The sequence below is a fragment of the Pleurodeles waltl genome, chromosome 11 (genome assembly GCF_031143425.1).
Source record: "Pleurodeles waltl isolate 20211129_DDA chromosome 11, aPleWal1.hap1.20221129, whole genome shotgun sequence".
Classification (NCBI taxonomy): Eukaryota; Metazoa; Chordata; class Amphibia; order Caudata; family Salamandridae; genus Pleurodeles; species Pleurodeles waltl.
Window position 1 is genome coordinate 118,882,577 of NC_090450.1, and position 26,327 is coordinate 118,908,903.

Sequence of the window (26,327 nt, forward strand, 5' to 3'; positions counted from 1 at the left end):
TCTACCATTTTGAATGCCATCCAGGGTGTAGAGAGGCTGTTGCAACAAACAAATGCATTCCTGGAGGGCATTCATTCTGGTCAGGCGGCCCTTTAGCGAGCTTTTCAGACTCTGGCCTCAGCACTGATGGCAGCCATTGTCCCCGTCTCTAGCCTCCCCCCTCCAACTTCTTCCACCCGACCCAATCCCCTGTACCTCAGCCTTTCCCAAGCAAACCTACAGACCAACATGCACACACCTCAACACCCAAGGGTAGCTCAGGCAAACATAAGCACCACACATCCCACATGCATTTATGCAAGCATCACACACATGCAGACACACCAACATCCACTGCCTCTACTGTGTCCCCTCCTCCTCGTCTCCCTCCTCCCTCCCAGTGACATCTACACTCACACCTGCATGCACTACATCTACAGCCACTATGTCCCTCTCCAGCACACCCACCACCACACCCCGCTCACGTGCAGTCACCACCCCACTACCATTCACATGTGCCCTGTGTCCTCTCCCAGTGTGTCTGTGACGTCCCCTCCCAAGATACACAAACGCAGGCACACACCCACCCAATAGCCATCCACCTCATGACAGCCTCCAGCGCATGCACCTTCACCCAAAGTCAACAAACGAACACCTCCTACAACCACCACCTCTTCCTCCTCTCCCAAACCCCCTCCAGCTACCCGTCCCAGTGTGTCCCAAAAACTTTTCCTGTCCAACCTTGACCTCTTTCCCACACCTCCCCCACCCCGTCCATCTCATAGGTCCCGAACTAACACCTCAGCCACAACCTCTCAGACACCAGTGGTGCCTGTAGTCACCGGAATCTGGAGTGCACCGGCCACCAGGTCAGCCAGTGTGGCACGGAGCCACAGCACAGACTGTGAAGCATCAGAAGTTGGCCAGTGCCCGGTGGGAGAGGGGGAAGACTCCAGTCACCAAAGCCGCTCCCAGGGGTCCCGGTGGAGTGTGGAGACAGCTGTGACACCTTCCAAGGTGGGGAAGGGCCACAAGAAACCCGGCAAGTCTGGAAGAGCAGCACGGCGGAGAAGACCGCCATCATCCCCGCTGCCCAGGAGGCCACCGCCAGCACCAGCCCAGCTGCCCAGGACAAGACCGCCAGCACAAGCCCCGTTGGGCCATGAAGGACCACCAGCAAAGGCCCTGTTGGGCCATGAAGGACCACCAGAAAAAGCCCAGTTGGGCCATGAAGGACCGCCAGCAAAGGCCCCGTTGGGCCATGAAGGACCGCAAGCAAAGGCCCCGTTGGTCCTTGAAGGACCGCCAGCAAAGGCCCCGTTGGCCCATGATGGACCGCCAGCAAAAGCCCCGTTGGGCCACGAAGGACCGCCAGCAAAGGCCCCGTTGGGCCACGAACGACTGCCAGCAAATGCCCCGTTGGGCCAAGAAGGACCACCAGCAAAGGCCCCGTTGGGCCAGGAAGGACCGCCAGCAAAAGCCCCGTTGGGCCATGAAGGACCGCCAGCAAAAGCCCCATTGGGCCATGAAGGACCGCAAGCAAAAGCCCCATTAGGCCACGAAGGACCGCCTGAAGCTGAAACCCTGCAAAAGAGACCGCCATTTCAAGCACCGCTGCACAGGGCACCACCATCTCAAGCACCGCTGGCCCATGAGCGGCAAGGGCACTGACGCAACTGAGTCCGTCACAGGGTGAATGAAGCACTCTGGGCACAAAGCCCCCTCCAGAACCAGTGGAGAGATACATCCACTCCCTCTGTCCTTAGCAGGATGAAGCACTCTGGGCACAAAGCCCCCTCCAGAACCAGTGGAGAAAGGCATCCACTCCCTCTGTCCTTAGCAGGATGAAGCACTCTGGGCGCAAAGTCCACTCCAGAACCAGTGGAGAAAGGCATCAACTCCCTCTGTCCTTAGCAGGATGAAGCACTCTGGGCACAAAGCCCCCTTCAGAACCAGTGGAGAGATACATCCACTCCCTCTGTCCTTAGCAGGATGAAGCACTCTGGGCACAAAGTCCCCTCCAGAACCAGTGGAGAAAGGCATCCACTCCCTCTGTCCTTAGCAGGATGAAGCACTCTGGGCACAAAGCCCCCTCCAGAACCAGTGGAGAGATACATCCACTCCCTCTGTCCTTAGCAGGATGAAGCACTCTGGGCACAAAGCCCCCTCCAGAACCAGTGGAGATGGCATCCACTTGAGAGACTGTGGCTTTGCACTCCCCAGGATGTAACAGTGGGCAACCCACCCACTGTAGAGACTTGAGAGACTGTAGAGACTTGAGAGACTGTGGCTTTGCACTCCTCAGGATGTAACAGTGGGCAAACCACCCACTGTAGAGACTTGAGAGACTGTGGCTTTGCACTCCCCAGGATGTAACAGTGGGCATGTGGCCCCCTCGTGGATTTGGCGTTGTGCACTCATCCGGCTGAGGTGCCCCCCCTTTCCCTCCCCCTGAGGTGCCTGTTTAGTTGCTGTCTGATGCCCCTGCAGTGTTCTCTCCGTCATGGTCGTGGATCTTGTGTGTGCCTCGCCCATACCGTGTGGTCCCAGTGTTCCACAGACTTTCTTAGAACACTACCTGAACTACTATGCTTGGTATATATTATGCACATGGTGTATATATATATATATATATATATTTCTGCCTACTTGCTTTTAATATATTACAATGGTTACACTCATTTTCTATTGTCTTTGCATTCTTCCGGGGGGTTTGGGTGGTGTAACTGTGATGTGTTGATATGCATTGTTTGTGTGTTGTAGTGTGTGAGGGTGGGGGTGTTGCGTGTGTGTGTCCCTGTTTTTTGCCTCCCCCCTCCCCTGTGTCGTGGGTGCAGTACTCACCGTGGTCTTCGCCGCCAGCATTCGTGCTCCTGGTAGAGGAGCAAGAAGATAAAGGCTGGGAAAATGTGGAGCTCTGGTTCCATGGCGTCCTCATTCCTTGTGGAGTGTGTAGAGGTGAGCGTTTTCCCTTCGGAATTCCTGTTTCCGCCGTGTTTTTATCCACGGTGAATCCGCCCCGGAAAAGGTGGCGGATTGGCCTGTCATAATAGTGTGGGCGGTACATTGTCTCCCGCCTGTCTGTTGGCGGTGACCGCCGCGCTGTTTGTTTGTACCGCCATGGCGGTCGGAGTGTTAAAGTGGTTGTCTTTGTTGGCGGTTTCCGCCATGGCCCGTAATTCCAATTTTTTTACCGCCAGCCTGTTGCCGGTCTTACCGCCGCTTTAACACCGACCGCCAGGGTTGTAATGACCACCTTAATCTCTAAAAATTCATATCTCCATGTTCCCTTTAATGGATTCTTGTCATTTGGTGTCATTTTAAAGATAAAAACATTTGCTATTTTCATAAAATTGTGTTGGATGTTATTGTGTGCTGTGTTTTACTTATTTAGTGTTCTGTTCATATTAAATGCTTTAAACACCTGTCTACCAAGGGTATAGCACACAGCTTAGTCTCCTGGGAGCTCGACTGGACTTAGTAGGGGTTTATGGCCTATTGCTAAGTGCAAGCAAAGCATAAGGGTACCTACCGGCCCTGACGCCCTGACTAATAATCCACTTTCCATAACAATATATATATATATATTTATGTCTCTCTATATATATATATATATATATATATATATATATATATATATATATATATATAATATTAAATTGGTGATATATCTATCTATCTATCTATCTATATATATATATATATATATATATATATATATATATATATATATGCATCTATATATATATATATATATATATATATATATATATATATATATATATATATATATATATATATATATATATCTCATGGAGTTGGTTATAGAGATCAAAGAGACTAAAAGATGTGAAGCAGCAGATAGGCTATTTGACAATTCTTTAGCCCAGGAGGGGACTCTTAACATTTTGAGCAATCAAGGAGATAATGCACATGTTAATAAAAAACAATGAAGAGATTTATTATGGAAACACTCCAAATGGGAGCAATCCAAGTGGTGTAAAGCAGTTACACTGCAAAAGTACATTGACTGTGGATGGATACCTAGAGGGCAAAGGATATTTGTTATTCCAACTTTTATGAATCCAGACCCACATATGTTAGAAGAATAGGCTTTGAACAATCATCAATGCAGTGTTAACATGCTTACAATTTTTATTAAATATGCTTGGAAGGAGCGTGAACATTTTCTTAAAGAAATTAGCAAAGTTGAGACTCAATTGAAAGATCTTTGCCCAAAGGAGCAGTTTAATAAAGAAATTATGACGATTGAAAATAAACTTGATAAGGCAGAGGATGAGTTAAAAATGAAGAATCAACAGACGTTTTTGGGAGATCAGATTGATCATGAAAAAGGGCAGATTTTGACTCTTAGTAAAAAGTTTGACTTGATAAGAGGTAATCAAATAACAGAGAACAAATTCCTGTAAGTCAGAGTGATGACCGTAGATCAGTTGTGGCAACTAATATAACTACTAGTGGAGGAACCTCTGATAGTTTAAAAGAACAAGAAAGTGACAACAGTGAAAGTGATGTGTCCGTGCAGTCGGTGGCTGGAGAAGTAAAAACCAGAATTTTAAAAGAATTTGACCTTTTGGCCCAAGGAAGGCAAGCAACACAACCAAGACATAGAAATACCATAATTCGCAGGGGAAAAAGCGTTTACAGAAAAAACGGAAGGAAAGAAGAAGATGCAAGAAGCCCTGTGGAAATGTTAACAAGGGTCCAGATGGAATCTAAGTGAAAGACAAATTAACTGTGGTCAATCTCTCAGACATTGAGCTGAGTCTGAGATTCAGGTATTATCCTTGGGGTTATCTTTTTTGCCCCACGGCTCATTTTGATTATACTCAGAGTAGGATTGACTTTTTGCAGTTTATAAGAAAATTTAAATTGTTGAAGTGGTTTGTTAGTAAACCTACATTGATTCAAGAGAGTAATATAATGAAGCCATCTAATTTATTGATGAGCGATGTGGAAGTTTTACATACGTGGTGTGAGCTTGATAGCAATGTGATTTCTGAACTTGATCCTTTTCTCAACTTGACTAATATGGATATTGATTTTTATTTAAGCTGTCAGAGTGGCATTAAGTCATAATCTATGTTCCTTCCTCCAATAGTCAATGATGCTATCAATATATTTGAAAAAGTGTGATAAACAAAATGAGTAAATTAAGATATAGAGAAGTAACGAGGTGTAACAACTTGGAGTGCAACCATAGGGAGGCTATACGATCTCTGATGAATAACAGGGACATTGTGATAAAGAAGTCAGACTTGGGTGGAAATGGGGGAATTTTACTGGTTCAAATGTATTTGGATGAAGGCTTACAACAGTTAGATGAGGTCACAAGTTATGAGATTTCCAGTTTGGGGGAAGCTAACAACAAATAGTTTGACAAATTGGAAGAATGGAAAGATAGAGGTTGTTGGAGTGGGAAGAATACCAATTTTTGATACCAACAATGTCTTAGCTCTCTAAATGACACAAAAATCTCTATAAATCCCCCAGAAAGACTGATAGTCTCTTCATGGGGCAGTTTGTTGGAAAAGCCTTCCAAGATATTGATTTCCTCTTGCAGCCTTCGTAGAGGCACTTCCCTCATACATCAGGGATACCACTGATTTTTTGCACCTAATTAATGCTATTCCTTGGGAAGATGATTTCCTATTTTTGTGTTTGAATATCAGTAGCCTTTACACATGTATTCCCCATGATTTTAGCATTTTTTAAGAGTAAGATCTTTGTCTCATCTCTTACACACTGAGAAGCTTTTAGAAATGATTTTTGTGTTTCTCACTAACAATGTTTTCATTTTTAACAAACTAATTTACAGACAGACACAGGGGACTGCTATGGGTACCTATTTTTCCCCCAGCATTGCAGGTCTTTACCTAGGCTGGTGGGAGGAACAGGTGGTCCCGAACTTCAACTTGTTTGACAAGCATGTAGTTCTCTGGCTCATATACAGGGAGTGCAGAATTATTAGGCAAGTTGTATTTTTGAGGATTAATTTTATTATTGAACAACAACCATGTTCTCAATGAACCCAAAAAACTCATTAATATCAAAGCTGAATATTTTTGGAAGTAGTTTTTAGTTTGTTTTTAGTTTTAGCTATGTTAGGGGGATATCTGTGTGTGCAGGTGACTATTACTGTGCATAATTATTAGGCAACTTAACAAAAAAAATATATATACCCATTTCAATTATTTATTATTACCAGTGAAACCAATATAACATCTCAACATTCACAAATATACATTTCTGACATTCAAAAACAAAACAAAAACAAATCAGTAACCAATATAGCCACCCTTCTTTGCAAGGACACTCAAAAGCCTGCCATCCATGGATTCTGTCAGTGTTTTGATCTGTTCACCATCAACATTGCGTGCAGCAGCAACCACAGCCTCCCAGACACTGTTCAGAGAGGTGTACTGTTTTCCCTCCTTGTAAATCTCACATTTGATGATGGACCACAGGTTCTCAATGGGGTTCAGATCAGGTGAACAAGGAGGCCATGTCATTAGATTTCCTTCTTTTATACCCTTTCTTGCCAGCCACGCTGTGGAGTACTTGGACACGTGTGATGGAGCATTGTCCTGCATGAAAATCATGTTTTTCTTGAAGGATGCAGACTTCTTCCTGTACCACTGCTTGAAGAAGGTGTCTTCCAGGAACTGGCAGTAGGACTGGGAGTTGAGCTTGACTCCATCCTCAACCCGAAAAGGCCCCACAAGCTCATCTTTGATGATACCAGCCCAAACCAGTACTCCACCTCCACCTTGCTGGCGTCTGAGTCGGACTGGAGCTCTCTGCCCTTTACCAATCCAGCCACGGGCCCATCCATCTTGCCCATCAAGACTCACTCTCATTTCATCAGTCCATAAACCTTAGAAAAATCAGTCTTGAGATATTTATTGGCCCAGTCTTGACGTTTCAGCTTGTGTGTCTTGTTCAGTGGTGGTCGTCTTTCAGCCTTTCTTACCTTGGCCATGTCTCTGAGTATTGCACACCTTGTGCTTTTGGGCACTCCAGTGATGTTGCAGCTCTGAAATATGGCCAAACTGGTGGCAAGTGGCATCGTGGCAGCTGCACGCTTGACTTTTCTCAGTTCATGGGCAGTTATTTTGCGCCTTGGTTTTTCCACACGCTTCTTGCGACCCTGTTGACTATTTTGAATGAAACGCTTGATTGTTCGATGATCACGCTTCAGAAGCTTTGCAATTTTAAGAGTGCTGCATCCCTCTGCAAGATATCTCACTATTTTTGACTTTTCTGAGCCTGTCAAGTCCTTCTTTTGACCCATTTTGCCAAAGGAAAGGAAGTTGCCTAATAATTATGCACACCTGATATAGGGTGTTGATGTCATTAGACCACACCCCTTCTCATTACAGAGATGCACATCACCTAATATGCTTAATTGGTAGTAGGCTTTCGAGCCTATACAGCTTGGAGTAAGACAACATGCATAAAGAGGATGATGTGGTCAAAATACTCATTTGCCTAATAATTCTGCACTCCCTGTACATTGACAATATATTTTACATTTGTAGAGGAGATGTTGAAACAGAGCACACATTTGTCAACTATTTAAATAACAACTCTGAATTTAAAATGTTCAAGTCACATTGATTCTAATTCTAGTTTTTGGATGTCAATAGTTGTAAGGAAAATGTGAAATTGACCAGTATTTCAAATAGAAAAGAAATGACTGGTAACAGTCTATTACATGCAAGAAATAGCCATCCAAAGAACCTGATAATACCGTATTCCTTATGGTGAATTATTGCATGCCCAACACAATTGTAGCTCTGGCTGTGTTTTTCACAAAGAGGTTGAGATAATGACCCAGAGGTTTCTTCAGAGAGGTTATACCAAGTCTACGAATGATAAGGCAGTTCAAAAAGTACTCCTCGTTAATAGACAAATGCAGGATGGAGTACAATCTATCAGGTTCATTACTACTTTACATAGTAGCATTGGTGAGTTGAAGAAGTTCTTCCATAAGTTTTGGCCTGCTTTAAGAACTGATAAAACATTAGCTAATGGTTTACATTTAGGAGAAGTCCCTCTCCTAAAGATTGTCTAAGCAAGTGGTCCTTACCACAGGCCGAAACTAACAATCCAGTCCAAGGTATCTAGGTCTGTGGCAAGTGTAAAGCTTGCAGATAGAGTCAGAATGTAAAAACAGTACATTTTCCCACAGTTTCAAGGACCTTTTTCATCAAAAAGCATCTATCTTGCTATTTTAAGAATGTTCATGATCAGAGTAACGTTTTGAAATTCATGGTCTTGGACAGAATCCCAGTTAAAAAAAGAGGAGGTAACAGGGTTCTAGAATTCAGAAGACTTGAGCCACGGTTAATAATTGGTTGCAATATATTACACCCTACTGGTTTTAACATGGATGAAGAAATTGCAGTACATTAGCCTCCCCTTGCACTTAGATGATAGTTCGTTATATTGATACATCACATTTTTTTAGTGCATTGGTTTTAATCATTTTAATTTGTTTATCATGTTTTATTTCACAGGTGGTGGCATTTAGAATCAGATATTAACGGACTTACAATATGGATTACTACTCAATTCTTCCCAGTAGAAGAAAAGCGAAAGAGCCATTGTATCCTTTTTATTCAAATAGCCCACTTGGGCTTTATTAAGCTATGTATCTTAGAATTTTCTCTGGTTTGGTAGTGCGGGTGTTAACCTACAGTTTGTTTTCAATTATTTTTGTTACAAGATTATTACTAAATGAATAGCGATATTGAAAATAGGTGCAATATTTCAGTTGAAAATTAATGATGCTTTTACAGTGTGCAAAAAACTGTTATTGTGATCCTATACACTATGTTTATTCAGAAATGTATGTGATATTAATTAAAGGGGCAGCCCACTTGGGCTGTACCCATCTGAACATTTTCATATTTCTATTTTATTTCAAAAAAATTGTACGGATTGAATTTAATGTATAGATTTGGAACCCTATGAATTATTAATGTTTTAATGTTCCATTAATTCGATTGGGTAGTTGCATATAAATAAGGTCTAGTATGTTTTTTTTAATACAGGATGTAGCCATTTAGTGATGGCAGACACTAAAGAGGCAAGTTTATGTATTCCTTGATGTATAGTCCTTCGATATTGTCTGTGTTTTCATGTTTCTGTGTTTGCACTGGTTAATACAAATGGGTTTCTTACCCATGAACAAGGAAACTGTATTTTCAAAATGCGTAGGGGTTCTGGATGCCGAATAAAGCTTCACTTCAGGAACAGTTGGTGACTGAGACTCATTTTGCTATGCCTGTGGCGTGGTACGTGAATTCGGTTGGGCTGGATGAACTGTGCTTTTGCATCTATATATACATATATATATATATATATATATATATATATATATATATATATATGTATATATATATATATATATGTATATATATATATATGTGTGTATATATATATATATATATATATATATATGATAAAACACTAGGAAAGAAGAAGCCTCACTACTGCATGACAGAATTCATAGTAATTATGGTAATTATATTAATCACTACACTATCAATATGGTTGAAAATGCATACCTAGAACTATCTTAAGACATTATTCTAACCTTCAATTGTACATATATTGTTGACAGTCAATATGTCACAACTATGGCCCTCATTCTGACCTTGGCGGTCGGCGGAGAGGCGGCGGTCGGACCGCGAACAGACCGGCGGTAAAAAAAATGGCATTCTGACCGCGGCGGTCACCGCCGTGATCGACCGCCACTTCCCCACTCCGACAGCCACGGCGGTCATGACCGACGGGCTGGAGTCTGCGCACTCCGGTCCGGCGGTCGACCCAAGACCGCCAACGGTATCATGACCCTGCTTACCGCCGCGGTTTCTGGCGGTCGGGAACCGCCATGCGAACCATGGCGGTAGGCACTATCGGGGCCAGGGAATTCCTTCCCTGGCACTGATAGGGGTCTCCCCCACCCCCCACTGCCCCCCCGAGTCCTCCCCCCACACCCTCCACCCCCCTGCCACCCCCCAGAGGTGGTACGAACCCCCTCCCCACCCCCACCCCGACATGCACATACACGCACCCCGACATGCACACACCCCCAACATGCACATATACACACCCCCTACACACACACATACACAACGGGGACACATACCCGCACACATACATGCCGACATGCGCACCCGCCGAACTACACACATTGCCCATAGGCACAGCAGCACTCCCCGCCCGCATGCACGCACTCACACACCCCCTCTACACACTCACACGCACACCCCCATGCACGCACACATCACACAACACCCCCCCACCCCCTCCCCTCATGGACGATCAACTTACCTTGTGCGTTGGTCCTCCGGGAGGCGACAGGAGCCATGGGGAGGTGACCGCCAACAGAAGACCGCCAACAGAAGACCGCCACACAGAAATGTGGATCGTAATTTTGTGGGCGGTGTTCTGCTGGCGTGGCGGTGGAGGTTGACCAGTCTCCACTTTCCCGCCGACCGCCAGTGTGGCTGCTGGCGGTTTTCCGGCGGAACGCTCCCAGCGGTCAGAATGCGCACAGCGGCATACCGCCTCGGTCGGCGGTCTTCACCGCGGCGGTAACTCGGCGGTCTTGCGAAAAGACCGCCAAGGTCAGAATGACCCCCTATATCTGTTTTTGAATACCATGTTTTGAACGGATAGAGTCATTTTTTCTCAGCCTTTACTGTATAAGGACAACACACATGTATATTCTTAATTATAAAGCTCATATGTAGCGGAGCCTAAATGTAGGAATTTACTGGTACGCCCAAATAATTTCTTAATAGAAAAACAAAGCACATTTCTATGTTCAGGTGTACACGACAATCAGAAAAAGTGTTTCTCAAGCTCAAAGGTATTGTTTTTATCAAAGATTAAGGATATGTGCAATTTGTTGTTGTTTAATTATGTGAAAGTTTGAAAAGAATTGCATGACGTTACGCATAATGAGGCATAATGGAAGGGAGTCATTTTGCACTATACTTTAACATGAATTCGACGTTCAACCAATTATTGACACCAGGCCACATTTTGGACTAAAAAATAGGGCAAAATCAAAACAACCAAGAACAACATTTGTTCACATTCTGTTGTTCTTGTGCATTCAAGGTAAATATCTACAATAAATGGAGCATCTGCTGTAATTACTTTCAGCAATAGGTGCATAATTACTTGAAGTGTCATGTTGGTGTATTTTCAGGAATTTTGCATAATAAGCACAACTTGAAATAACCAACGTTACCAGAGTTATGCCAGCATAAAGTGAAATTCCACCCAGACTTAATAAAGACCATACCAACCTGTTCCAGAAAATCCCCGCTTAACGAGTGTCTAAACTTGCTGCAAAGAAAATTCTAGGTCTTTGTGACTGCCACGACCAAAGGTGCATCTTATAATTGTTTGTATTTATATTAAATTATTAACCCTAAATTCTGCATTATAAACCTAGAAGGCAGAATGAGCAAGATAAAAAAGCAGCATACTTTTATGCAAAACATGTGCCCACACAGTCACTGCATGGGACTGACATTTGTGTTTTTAGAGTATTTAGGCCCAGATATATACTTTTTGATGCTAAACTGCTCTAACGCAATTTAGCGTAAAAAAGTACACTGCCGGCTAGCGCCATTCCAAGACGCTAGCTGGGTGTCATATTTATGGAATGGCGCAATCTGGCGCAAAGGGTGGGCTAACATCATGGAAAATGACGTTAGCCAGATGGGGGTGGCGGTATGGGAGCAGTGGGTTTAGCGTTGAAAGAAATTATGTTAGGCTGGTTAGGGTAAAAAAAGATGACTCTAACCAGCCTAGCGTCATTTCTTGATGTTAAACCTACCATACCACATGACTCCTCTCTTATAAAAGACTGGAGTCAAACCCACCAGCCCAATGGCCAGTACAGGTGACAAGGGTCCCCTGGGCATGGACATTGCACCCAGTGCCATGGATGAGGACCCATTTCAGGGCCATCAATGGCACTTTCAAATAAATTCAAAAATACCTGCCTCTACTTACCTATATTTACCTGGGATGAGGTCCCCTATCCTCCGCTGTCCCTATGGTGAGGGTGGGGGTGTCCCTGGGGCGTGGGGAGGGCACCTGTGGGCTTATTCCATGGTGTTTCACCATGGAAATGGGCCCACAGGTTCCATAACGCCTGCCCTGACCCAGGCGTTAAATAATGGCGCTAAGCAAGCTAAGCGCATTGGCCTTAAAGTCATTTTTCAGCCAGGAACGCCTACCTTGCATCTCATTGACGCAAGGTAGATTTCCGCAGGTAAAAAATGACTTTAACTCCAATATTTTGGCGCTCAACATGTTTAGTGCCAAAATATAAACATGGAGTTAAGTTTGTGCTGAATTAGCATTAAAACAAATTACGCAATTCAGTGCAAACAGAGTATAAACATGCCCTTTAACTTTATATTTTGGCCAGTGAAAATTCCACCAAATTCAATCAAAGTTTTGTCCTATCTGATTTTTTAATTCTGTTTTGATGGTAAAATCTGATGTCTCAGAACCTGAGTGGAAATATACAATTTAGAAAAAAAATCTTTAGGCTGTCTGAGCCAGAAATATATCAAAACCAGTTTTGTCACTCATCACACTTTCACAGCTGGAATAAAAATACTTGCTGGAATAAAAGTACTTAACTGGGATACTTATCAACCCTGTCTTAGAAGTCAATGCCCTGCCTCTGATCCCAGGATAGACAGGGTTATGTTAACTGCAATCACTTAGCAGGGATTAGCTATGGGGAAATGGACATTCACCTCTGCTAAAAAGGACAGCTAAGCACTGCCTCTTTTGACTTGGAACTGCTGAGTAGGGATTTTCTAATTCACCTCCGGTATTATTTTAGACATTGAGGCTACAGTTACAGTGAGGGAGAGAACCCATTTGGGCCCTGTTAGATAGAAAAATAGCTTATATAGTTAGTGCAGTTGCCAAAGAGCTGATGAAAGACCTGCTTGGGGGCAATAGGGTTTTCACATATTGAAAGAGGGGATGTTGTCTGTGGACTATTGTATGCTAGGTGAGAAGACAATGAAGTGTTCCTTTCCTCATGAGGACAGTAAAAGCTGATTGGCTCACTGGAGAAAGAAGAAGCATTTTGCAAAAAGTTTAGATTATGCAGTTTATATTAATATGTGTTCCTAGAGTAGGTTACCTCAGGTACTTTCTAAACTCATTCACTTTCTTGCTTGAATCTATGCTGCGCTGAGACTCTACTGAGTTTTTTTTAATCTCTCTGTCTGGGAAGTTCTGCTTTAATTGATAATATTTGATTCTGAAATGTTATGCTTTAACCTCTCTATTTGTATCTCTTTTTGGGTTCCGACTGACACCTTTTTCTCATTCTCTACTAAACTGTCCTTAATAATAGAATAGGGTTTCTTTCCTTTTAAGGAATGCGCTAATTGGACTTCCTCTGATATATTGATTGTCTATTTTGACTTATTGATTTATGATTGAGATTGATGACATCATGTGCTGATTTCAATAAAGATGCACTATTAAAAAGACTGGTAAATAAAGCTTTCGAAATCACACCAGCTCTCATTATTGACTGGAAACAGTACTTGCAATTGTGATGGTTATTTAATTGATGTACAGCTCCTGGTTAGTCACAAGCTCTTCGGTCTAAGATGCATGGATTTTTCCCCGGTGACTTGTTAAGCCTTAACACGTAAAATTCCACTCCAGCAAAGTCCTTCTTATCATTTTTACCCATGAGGCTACAGAATCCAGCTGTTAACGCGTCCTTCTATGTTAATTTATACATTTAAGGACTCGTTTTAGGCCGATGAATCTTTGGACCCAGTGGTGAGACACCGTAAGACGAGGTAACTAATCAATATATCAAGCAATATATCAATAATATTGTCAACATATATCATCACAATATATCTCAATTTAGACATTAGTGAAGATCGTTGACGCAACCATGACCTTTCAGTCATGAATAACCACACCTTATTGAAGTTTGTGAATTTTATTCCCTATTGATTACAATCTAATAGCAGCTGTATTAATCTCAAAACCAAGAAGCAAAAGAACATAGTCACAATGCGGCAACTATGATAAGGTTTCAACTATACAAAGATCACAAACATAAGATAGTAATATGAAGGTAAACAAATCAAAATGCATAGAACCTCATATATGTCTTAGTTCAGCATAGCACCACGTCAGTCACGTCAGTTACGTCAGTCAAGGTGAATGCCTCATCTAGCCACTAATTAGCATCAGCATGTTGGGCTTCATGCAAAACAATTTAGAACATCAATTTGGAAAAACATCTAAGGTCTCTAATCAAAAATACACAGCAGTTGGTACCTAGAAAGGAAAAGCAAATAAACGAATTTCAATAGTTACAGTCATAATTACCCTCCTCAGGATAGGTCAGCATACAGGATCAGTCTTCGTCTTCAGGACATCAGTTAGATCGCCATCAGTCTATCTAGTCTAAGGGCAGGGGACACTTCCCTCATAAGGAAGAAAGTGCAATGGGGCGACTAAGGGTGAGGATGGTTTTGCCTAAGTCTCAAGTCACAAAATAGAGTGACAGAGTTTCTGGATGCAATCAATATCATTCCCTACCTAATACCCCTGAGTCTCCTGTGTCATGGGTTTTTATCCCTTTTTCATAATACATTCCCCCAAAATTCTATTGGATAGTCACTACACCCCACTATCTGTAACCTATCAAATTATACATTAAGTAATGCATTTGTCATATCGAGATAGATTATAACATTTTGATTGGTCCTCATAATTGACGTTTTTCGTAGGTGGCACGTCCGGAGTTACTTCATTTCTGGCACGTTCTTCGGGTCAAGAGTTCTCTTTTCCGTGGTTCAATGTCCTTGAAAGTGTCCATATTTTGTTGCAAAGCGTATAACTTTATACTAAAGCAGCTAGCATGCGGATGAGAAAAACTATCAATGTTACATATAACGGAGAAAAGAACAATTGCTGGGTCATGGCCTTTTGCGAGTCAGCACACTGAAGAAACAGAAAAATATGCTTTAATATGAGAGCTACACAGCTAGTTTTCGACTCACGCTAACTTAAGACTTATGGATTCTAATAAATGCAATCTTCGTAGATGTTAACATATTCAATTAATCATAGTACAAGCAATTATTTCTTACAGTCGACATTAGTTTATGCATACGATAATTCTCCACGTTTAAAATACGTTTCAATGAATAATATTATTAATGCAGCATTGTTAAATATAAGCATTTCACATCTAGATATATAATATTTAAACTACGCTCTCTCACAGCTATTCTGATTCTTAGGAAGCACATCAAGCTTTTGGGTGCAAAGGAGTGCAGTTGCTAGTCTCCTATCCATTTGTGGACAGTTATGTTCTGAGGTGCTTGTGGTGGCAAACATTTATATGGTGACCTTTAGTCATCAATTGGTGTGAGGCCCTATTCCTACCCTGAGAGCATTACCCTAGTCCTGCGACCCATTTTTGCAACACATCTGATTCCTTTGTAGTAAATCCAAGAGACACCCATCCTCAGGTTCCTACAAGATGATAACATGCGAAGACCTTTATGTGGAGCTGTTTGTCCCCCACTATAACCTGGGCTGTCATAATAAAATGATGAAACTCCTATGATTGTACATCGCGGGCCAATTACAGAGGGGACTGGAGACACCCTGCTCACAAGGAAGACATGATTAAAAGTCTGTTTCCCAGGCAGAAGGATATTAGCATCAAATATGTTACTTTTGGAACAAGATTATGAGGAACACGTAGATTACTAGTGGAACTTCATGACGTTTGAAAGTAGCATCATGTAAGAGGATAAATAATGTGGGTGCAACGGTGCAGGTGTTTCAGAGTAATATTCTTGGTTGTCTTAGTTATTGCAGACATGAAAAGTCACAGATGTACCTGGTGTGAGCGAACACAAAGAAGGGAACGGTCACACCAAGGTTTTGAACTATCAGTGCTCATGGATTCATTAAGCGATGGAGAAGTTTAACGATTGTTGGTTCAAAAGCTGAAGATGTGCCTTATACCATAGTGGATAGCATGACCCTTGTCTGTGTCCCTTAGCAGAAGAGAGATTAAAAAGGGAAAGGTGGGTATGAGTAAACATTTTGAACTTTACACGATATAAACGGAGGATAAATGCGTAAATCACGTGATACAGTGAAGCTAAACTCATTTTTAACCGCACAAGTGGGGATAATTGGATTATTCTGAAAAAAATCTAAATAAAAATCATGATAAATACCTGACATTTCGTTCAGGAAGGACATAATTATCCATGGCTTACGCCACAGTCTGAAGGTGCACTCTTGCAGGACTTTCAATGTTTAGTTTGCACTGTTGAGTACAAAAACAGGAAATTGTACATTAAACGGTTCTAAACAGTAAACTATTAATCAATCTCTTAACATAACACACAATCTAAATGTTCAGAGCATCCCACAACACAGTAGACCTGTGACAACCGTATTTTGGCAGGTTTCCTACTGAAGTCCACAAGCCTTAAAAGTTTGCCCGAGTTGAACACAATTAAAAGTTGTTTTCATTACAAAACATAAAAGGTCATCTTCTGTTCATGTGTTACAGATATTGTATTTTAATTACCAGCTGCTGCAAATGATCTTCTTATGACCATACCGCATTTCATTAACTAGCAGACCTTGAAACTGCACGTCTCTTATTGCTCTCTGTGTTCAAATAGCCCACCTGTTTCTAATTTGTCCTAGTACCATAGAATAACTGAACCTAAAGCACACAGATTACATAACACAGCTGCTGGGAGCTGCTGTTCGTGTACCATTCAGTATGCCAGTCACTGATCCATACCATTTTCCAGACATTAAACATGAGACAATTCTCAGGGAAGTATGAACTTTGCTGTGATAAAATTTGTGTTGAAGTTAAGCACAGATTCTAACACAGAAACTGGTCTTTTCATACTTTGTAATCGCTCAGCTGCATGTTATCAAACGGATATAAAGTGACCACAGGACTGCACATCAATGACATCTGTCCGGTTCTGAACATAAGGGTCCATATATCATGATGGGCTTTGTCGGCGCAGAGCTGAGCACCTTTTTTATTCGCCTGCAATGTGTGAAGTCGACTCATTTAACCTATTTCGGTAAGTTAGTGCTTCATTTTCTGATAACACTAAAGTACACAGCAAAGTAATGGACGGAATGCTTGAATTAATCTCAGCCACTAGTAATTTCGAGCAGCATACCACTCCATTATTATTTTGCCCCCTCAGTTCGGATCTAGCCATGTGCAAATCAGTCTTGAGCCTGTTCTACTGGGAACAGTTCAACCTGAACTGCCTATCCAGGTCCTCCCTGAACACAAGCAACCCAGGGCCGTTTCCACTTATTTGTATAGTTTATTTTCACATAATACATGTCTGACACAGTAAGGAAGTGTTGCTTCTTTCTGTTTCTGAGCCGTGCAGTGCTTTATTTGTGCTTGTTGTTTCCCGTGCTGAGCCCAAGCGCTTACTCTTTTTCCTCAAGCATTTGCTGCGAGCAAAAGACACATACGGGAAAGTCGGAGGAAGGGAAAAACGAAAAAGCGTCACAAAGGGAGAAAGTAGAAAGCTGCCAGAGTGAGTTGAAGGGGCAGGGAGGGGCTTTATATGGACTAAAGAAGCCCGAGATGGCTTCAGGATTAAGGCGCCTCAGTATTCCCTGTTAGCACATTTAATTGCAGCAGCCATGTGTTTAAGAGGAAGACTTTGGGCACCGGCACATTTGTATTTACAAATTATGCACTGGAGCTGTGCTGTTTGAAAATAAACCAAGAACTCAGAGAAATATTGGGTCAAAATGAGTTAAATTAATTCACTCTATGCACTGCAGGTGCACAAATTAAGCTTACCCCTCTGCTTTGCACCAGGCAAAGATAATAATGAAATGGGCTCTGATGAGCATCTTTCAAGGGAATGGTAAATGTATTTAGAAAGGTATTGCCTTTTCTTATGCACATTCCTTTCTTTTTTGTGGATTTGGTGCACCTTTTGTTAATACTGACTGCCATTACAGTTGTAATTATTGATGTGATGTTACAATTATGATAGACAGATATCATTGCTTCCAGGTTTAACCCCTTCGCTGCCAGGCCTTTTCCCCTCTTGTGCGGAGCATTTTTTTGGCTATTTGGGGTAGTTCGCGCTTAGGCCCTCATAACGTTTTGTCCACATAAGCTACCCACACCAAATTTGTGTCCTTCTTTTCCAACATCCTAGGGATTCTAGAGATACCCAGAGTTTATGGGTTCCCCTGAAGGAGACCAAGAAATTAGCCAAAATACAGCGAAATTTTAGGTTTTTAAAAAACAAATGGGAAAAAAGGGATGCAGAAAAAGGCTTGTGGTTTTTTTCCCCTGAAAATGGCATCAACAAAGGGTTTTCGGTGGTAAAATCAGCATCTTTGCAGCTTTTAGGAACAAGCAGACTTGAATCAGAAAACCACATTTTTCTACACTATTTTGGCATTTTACTAGGACATACCCCATTTTTACTATTTTTGTGTTTTTAGCCTCATTCCAATTAGTGACATAAATGGGTGTGAAACCAATGCTGGATCCTGGGGAGCCAAACATTTCTGAAAAATAGACAGAATTTTAAATTCAGCCAGGGTTCATTTGTGTATATCCTACAAGGTTTTCCTACAGAAAATAACAGCTAAAATAAAAAAAATATTCAAACGGAGGTGAAAAAAACAGCCATTTCTCTCCACGTTTTACTCTGTAACATTTTCCTGCGATGTCAGATATTTTTAAAACAATATATCGTTACATCTGCTGGACTCTTCTGGTTGTGAGGATATATAGGGCTTGTGGGTTCATCAAGAACCCTAGGTATCTAGAGTCAATAAATTAGCTACATCTTGCAAAGGGTTTTCATTCTATACTGGGTATACAGAATATGTTAAGGGGGTGAGAAGTTAGGGTTGTGCAGGCGCTCAGGATCATAAATGGCACAAAAATAATTCAACCATCAAAAAAAGGGGATACAAAATGAGAAAAAGAAAGAAGAAAAGGGTGCCAGCACAAGGGAACACACCCATCCCTTACAGGTTTAAGCAAAACCACGCATACATTGATATAGTGTGAGGCACACCTCTCAAAACAATTATTGAACATATAAAAACTACATAAGTAATTTTGAGGAAATCAAATTGTCCATTTTTAATACACATTTGAAACGTCCAGTCCAATTCACAGATCCAAATAGTTTCTTCAATTGTTTCAAAACACTCCATGAAAGTACAACGCAAGCCAACACGTGTTTTGTCATGGGAAATTCTTGTTTGAATCCCGAACGACTTCTTCAGGGCTCCTGACTGATAGGATTCACCATCTTTATGAGTCATCCATAGTATTCATCAAAATAATCTGGTATGTAAGTTGTAGAACAAACTCCTTTAGTTCCGAGTTCAAATCCTAATAGGTGAGGTTTTCCATATCCCACACGTAATCTACCAAAATATGTCGAATAATTGGTGTATGGTTAAATAACGCACTTCCAAATCATATTGTAATAGAATCGCAGCGTTCGCATAATTTGAGGAAACGCGGTGCCGCGAGTACGCGACTGAGTCTGAGTATCAGTCAGGAGCCCTGAAGAAGTCGTTCGGGATTCCAACAAGAATTTCCCATGACGAAACACGTGTTGGCTTGAGTTGTACTTTCATGGAGGTGTTTTGAAACAATTGAAGAAACTATTTGGATCTGTGAATTGGACTGGACGTTTCAAATGTGTATTAAAAATGGACAATTTGATTTCCTCAAAATTACTTATGTATTTTTTATATGTTCAATAATTGTTTTGAGAGGTGTGCCGCACACTCTATCAATATACTGGGTATACAGCGCTTCATTTGGTGAAATATAAAGAGTGAAAAATAGGTATCATAGAAACCTTTGCATTTCCAAAATGGGCACAAGATAAGGTTTTGAGAAGCAGTGGCAATTTGCACATCTCTGAATTCCGGAGTCCCCATACTAGCATGTGAATTACAGGGCTTTTCTCAAAGAGACTTTTTTTACACACTGTCTTACATCTGGAAGGCAAAAATGTAGAGAAAGACAAGGGGCAATAACACTTGTTCTTCTATTCTATGTTTCCCAAGTCTGCTGATAAAAATGGTACCTCACTTGCATGAGTAGGCCTAATGCCCACAACAGCAAGCGCACCATGGACACATCACATTTTTACATTGAAATCAGTTTTTTGCAAAGTGTCTAGCTGTGGATTTTGGCCTCTAGCTCAGCCGGCACCTATGGAAACCTACCAAACTTGTGCATTTTTGAAAAACTAGATGCCTAGAGGAATCCAGGATGGGGTGACTTGTGGGGCTCTCACCAGGTTCTGTTACCCAGAATCCTTTGCAAACCTCAAAACTTGGTCCTAAAAATACTTTTTCCTCACAATTCGGTGACAGAACGTTCTGGAATATGAGAGGAGCCAAAAATGTCCTTCCACCCAGTATTCCCCCAAGTCTCCCAATACAAATGGTACCTCACTTGTGTGGGTGGGCCTAGTGCCATCGGCAGGAAATGCCCCAAAACACAACGTGGACACATCACATTTTCCCAAAAAAACCAGAGCTGTTTTTTGCAAAGTGCCTAGCTGGGGATTTTGGCCTCTAGCTCAGCCGGCACCTAGGGAAACCTACTAAATCTGTGCATTTTTTAAAACTAGACACCTAGAGGAATCCAGGATGAGGTGACTTGTGGGGCTCTCACCAGCTACTGTTACCCAGAATCCTTTGCAAACCTCAAAAGTTGGCCCAAAAATACTTTTTCTTTACATTTTGGTGACAGAAAGTTCCGGAATCTGAGAGGACCCACAAATATCCTTCCACTCAGCCTTCCCCTAAGTCTCCCAATAAAAATGGTACCTCACTTGTATGGGTAGGCCTAGTGCCCATGAAAGGAAATGCCCTAAAACACTATGCGGACACATCAAAATTATCAAATACAAAACTACCTGTTTTTGTGGCTGGGGAACCTGTGTTTTTGGTCCTGGGCTCAGCAGCCATATAGGGAAACCTGCCAAACCTAAACATTTCTAAAAACTAGACACCTGAGGGAGTCCTGGGAGGTGTGACGTGCATGGATCCCCCTGTGTTTTCTTACTCAGAATCCTCAGCAAACCTTAAACTTAGCTAAAAAATAAATTTTTTCTCCATATTTCTGTGTGGAATCACGGCACCTGGACAAATTTCCTACCACCCAACGTTCCCCTCAGTCTCCTGGTAAAAACTATTCCCCGCTTGTGTAGGAGGGCCAAGTGCCTGTGACAGGGAACAGCCAAAAACATGTCCAAATTGAGGGGGAACCAAAGAAGGTCCAAAAGGGCAGTTTAAAAAAAAAATTTTTAGGCTGACCAGTGGGGCAGAATTTTTATTGGTATGGATGAGACAATGCTGTGTGGTAGGAATGTTGTGGATTCCTGCAGATTCTGGAAGGTCCCATCACAAAAATGTGGGAAAAATGTGTGATTTCCAGCAAAGTTGGAGGTTTGCAGGGCATTGTGGTTAAGAAAATGGTGTGGGGTGCATGTGAAGCACACCACCCTGGACTCACCCAGATGTTTAGTTTCCAGATGTGTCTAGGTCTTGTGGAGTTTTCTACATGTCAGCGTCCAAAGTCAAAAAAGTGCAACCCTCACCATTCCAAGTGGGACAATTTTGGGAGTTAGACAAGGTCTCAAGGCCCAAATGTAAAACCAAAACACAAAATAGTAAAATGTCCTCTTGCTTGCCGTGGGATAAGATGTTTTAGTATGCGAGGGGAAAGCTGAAAGACTTTTACCCCCTTCATTTGGGGTGGGGGCATTCCCATAACTGGGTGGTAGCCCCCACCCCACTATTTTCTTTTTTTAATTCCCTGGTATCTAGTAGGTTTTCTGGCTCCCGGGGAGTGAATTGGGGGTAATTGCCCCATCTGCGCACCGGTGGGCAGAATAACTTTGGCCCCATTTATTTGGGGTGGGGTTATGGCCATGTCCCTACCCTCTTTTTTAAAAAAAAAATCATCTCTGGTGGGCTTTCTGCCCCTTTGTGGGCAGATGGGCCTTCCAAAAATAGGCCAATCTGCCCCAAGGAGGGGAGGGGGGGCAGATGTGGCCAACAGTAATGTGCCCCCATGTGGAGTGACACTTGCCCAAGGGGCTGTGCCCCCAAACAAAACACACACATACACACACACCAATCCCTGGTGCCTAAGTGGTTTCTGTCTCGCTTCCTGCACAACAGCACTCGTCCCTGAAATGCAGATATCCTTGCATCCATGCTGCAAGGAGACCTACATTGCAAGGACGAGTGTTGGTGTGCAGGCAGGCACACCTTCCTGTACGCACACATATACAAGAGGTGGTTGATCCTTAGAGTGGGTGGTGCAGGATGCAGAACACATGACTCTTACAACACATGTGGGCTTGCAGAGGAATCTGAAAGTTAAGCAGAAAAACTGATCTGGCAACGCAATATTGTCTCTATTGGTGGTTCCCAAGCAACAGCTGTGACATGCAATTGTCACACAGTCTAATTAATGAAAGGGGTACATATGTAGAAGCCCATGAAAAGTCCTGCAAGGTGGTTTGAACAGACTGGGAAATGGGGCCTGGCAGATTTTGCCAATGAAGCATTACAAAAAATGATGCTCTTGTGGCCCAGTGTGCCACCAGGGGCCCATAAATGAGGGCCTTGATGTGTGGCTCTGCACCATATAACTAAGGCACCAGGATCAGTAACCTGGTGACACATGTGAACAGCTACTACAGCCCAACAGTAACATGTCTCTATCGCCTGCTGAGCTGCCTGCCCTGGAATTCTCTGATGAAATGGATGACCAGCTGCAGACCATCATTGCCGACACTCTCCAGGATGTCCTGGGTGCCATCCGGACACCATCTCAATTTTTCATGAAGAACACACAGCGTTGCAGGGTCTCCATATGACTCACCCAACAGGCAACATACACCACCAGCCAGCTCAGCCACTGCTCTGGACTCCCAGAACCCAGACATTATCTTCCAAAAAACAGCAGTGGGAGTTCAGCAGGAGCTGGCACAGAAGGTGTGGGTGGAGATCATGGCGTGCAGCCTAGCAGGACTCCATAAGTGCCTCAGTCTGAATAAGGACAATTCTGCTGCCATTAGAGGCACCCACTGTCTATTCCCTGGCCGACATAGCTGGTGTCTTGAAACAGAGGCTAAAAAAATGGCCTCCCAAAGTGGCATCAGCATGATTTAAAACAGGCTTGTGGCTATCTAAACTGGAGTCCACGCAACAGATGCTGTGCTCCCTCAGTGATAACCTGGCTGCCTACCACTAGGACATTGCTGCTGTGTTGCAAAACCAGCAGAACCTCCTTGCTGGAGTGATGCCTTTCATTGTTCCACAGATGATAGCTACCAGGACCTTTGGAGAATATCCAGCCCCTGATGTGTGTATGCCACCTCAATTTCAACACCAGCACCACCCATGGAACAGGATGCACCTCACACATCAGAGGATGATGATGTGGTAGGAACATTGATCAGCCAAAAATCCACCTGAGATCTACAGTCTGTGGCACATGGACAGTTTGTCTTTTGCTCTGTGATTCAGATCATGCCAGTGTTACACATCTGTCAACGTCCCCTCTTCACTCTCCCACTGTTGACCAATCACACATGTGGACTGACATTGTAGCCAAACTTATCTAATGGCAATGTGATCACCCACTCACGGATGCACTCCTCTCCTGTACATGTCTCATGACATGCATCCCCCGCGAACTCTGTCCGGCCATCCTTTGGCTTAGGATCTCTCATGGGGTCATTCCTCTGTGTACTACGTAGTTGGTCAAATACAAGATTGCACTTGTAAATAAATTCACTAGGAACAACATTTGTGTCTAATGTGTGTCATGGTCAGTACCTGTTTGAACCGTATGCATTGTGTGAAGGCAATATACTCATGGCCTTGTCTTTAAGGAACAGGCACAGCATGGTTCTGCTTGTAGTTTTGCTGTGCTGAGCTCTGTCAATGTAATAACACAGGGTGTGTTGTTTGGAAAATCATACTGCACAACCATGTGTATATGCTAGTGCTGGTTCGGTATCATCTGCCTAATGTCAATGAAGGCACCCTTGCACCATAGTGCAAGGCTGTCTGGGTTTCAGGGAATGGTTGTTTAGTGATAGGAAGGTGTTCCTCCCTGCACTCAAACAACTGATAATGGTTCTTAGCTCTTTCTATGCGTGTTGAAGAATGCAGCACACATAGAAAAAGCAGCAACAAAGATAAATAACAGTATTTCCCCATATTGTGCCATGCCAAATTTCTACCCTGGGATGGCATCACTGTCACTGGCACTGCCTTAGATGCACATGTCTTTGTAAATCTAAGGCTGTGTCAAAACTCAATGGGTGTTGTGTGGGTATGCCCACAGCAAAACCCATTGCAAGCACCTTTGTGGCATTCATCAGAGTTGGGGGAGTCCGTATTTAACATATGGCTTGTAGCTACGCAAAGTGGCTTCTTGCCACATGCCAAAGATGTGCAAGGGCATAACACCATTGGAACATCACAAAAAATTATGCTCTGGTTGCAACAGAGGCTTTCTAATATGCCCCTGTGTACTTGCCCTATGGGATATGTGTGTGGATTACTCACAGACACAAAGCCACACATGTTGACAGCAACACAATTAAGTTGACTAATAGCTATGTAGACTAGCAAGCACTACCTGAGGCTCCCAAGCATGTCATGTGACAATTAACGGATAAGAGTTTCAATAGCTGACACCAATCCTTACACAAGTGCCAAGGATGGTAGCAACAGTACAACATAAATGCAACAAATAACTGAACGCATTTGTAAGACTGTGAGGGGCACTCATGAAAGTCTCAGTAACAACTTCTACATTTAGTTGTAGTGCAAGCACAACAACATAATGACAATGTAAGGGACAGTACTTCACAACACAGAGAAATGCTGTATGAATACCAGTTTTGTGATGGGTATACATGCACAACCAGAGTGCCACATACATTGCAGATTTATGTCTGGATTTGCTGAGGTGACAGTATTGCCAACCTGACAGGTACTTGACCATAGGGGATACACAAAAAGCTAAAGACATGTGCCTACCATGACGTGTGTAGGCAGGCTATCACCTACACTGTAAAACATGATGGAGGCCATATCAGTTGGACAAACAATATTTGATATAATCACAAATAAGATCCTAAAAATTCCTATTTTAACTAACCTACCTATACTAATATAACCTACACTACCTTAACCTACACTATCTTGTCTTAACTCATGTCTACAACTCACTTATCTTATCTGAACTAATCCTACATATCTGATGCCACTTGATAAACATCAACCACCGCCCTCTTACAATACATCCATGGACAAGGACAACATTCATACAACTAAACATATGCCTAAACAATGATATTTTTGTTTGTATTTTTTAATATGTTATATATTTTATTCCAATACACATACCCAACACACCACCCAACCCCCCCAAGTAAAAGAGATACCCATGAACCCACCCACCCTAACAAAATACCTACTATATCCTATGACTACTCTACCCTATGCTAAGCTAACCCTAACTATCTAAAAACCCCAAACATTTTGCAAACTATATCCAGTGGGAAGGGAAGTGTTGTCTGTTATGACCACTGTCTGGCTTAATGTTTTGATATGGTGGCCTTAATGTCCCAGGGAATTTGTAGGATCTGCCAATTCTGGTGCTACAACCTAGAAAACCTGTATTTCTGGTCAGCTAGCTCATTTCAAAACTCCTGGACAAATGAGGGTTCAACATATTGGGGGACTGCCAGTGATGTGTTTGGGGCATTTGTAGATGGACCTTGCTGTGGTGTGGGTTTTGGAGGCAGATAGGCCTTTGGGTGGACACCCATGAGCAAATACCTTCCATGTCCCTGATGCATTTTCACTCTTATAGAGGTGCCCCTTCCTCTTGAAGCATTTCTTTACTTGCAGGATGTGTCTGTAGCATTTAGCATGCTTTGGGAACTTCTGCCTCTGAGATTGGCACATGTTGGCATCTGCAACAAGAATGAGACGAGTCAGGCATGTGTGTATTCGGTATCTGAACAAGAGGCATGCATTAAAACACCATCTGCAGTTCACCAGCACAAATCGTAATGATATCTTGACGGGCAAGGTTACCACACATCCACACATCAACCATCATCTCCACATTGCATGTGTCCAAGCTATCAAGGCTAGCCAATGTGGTG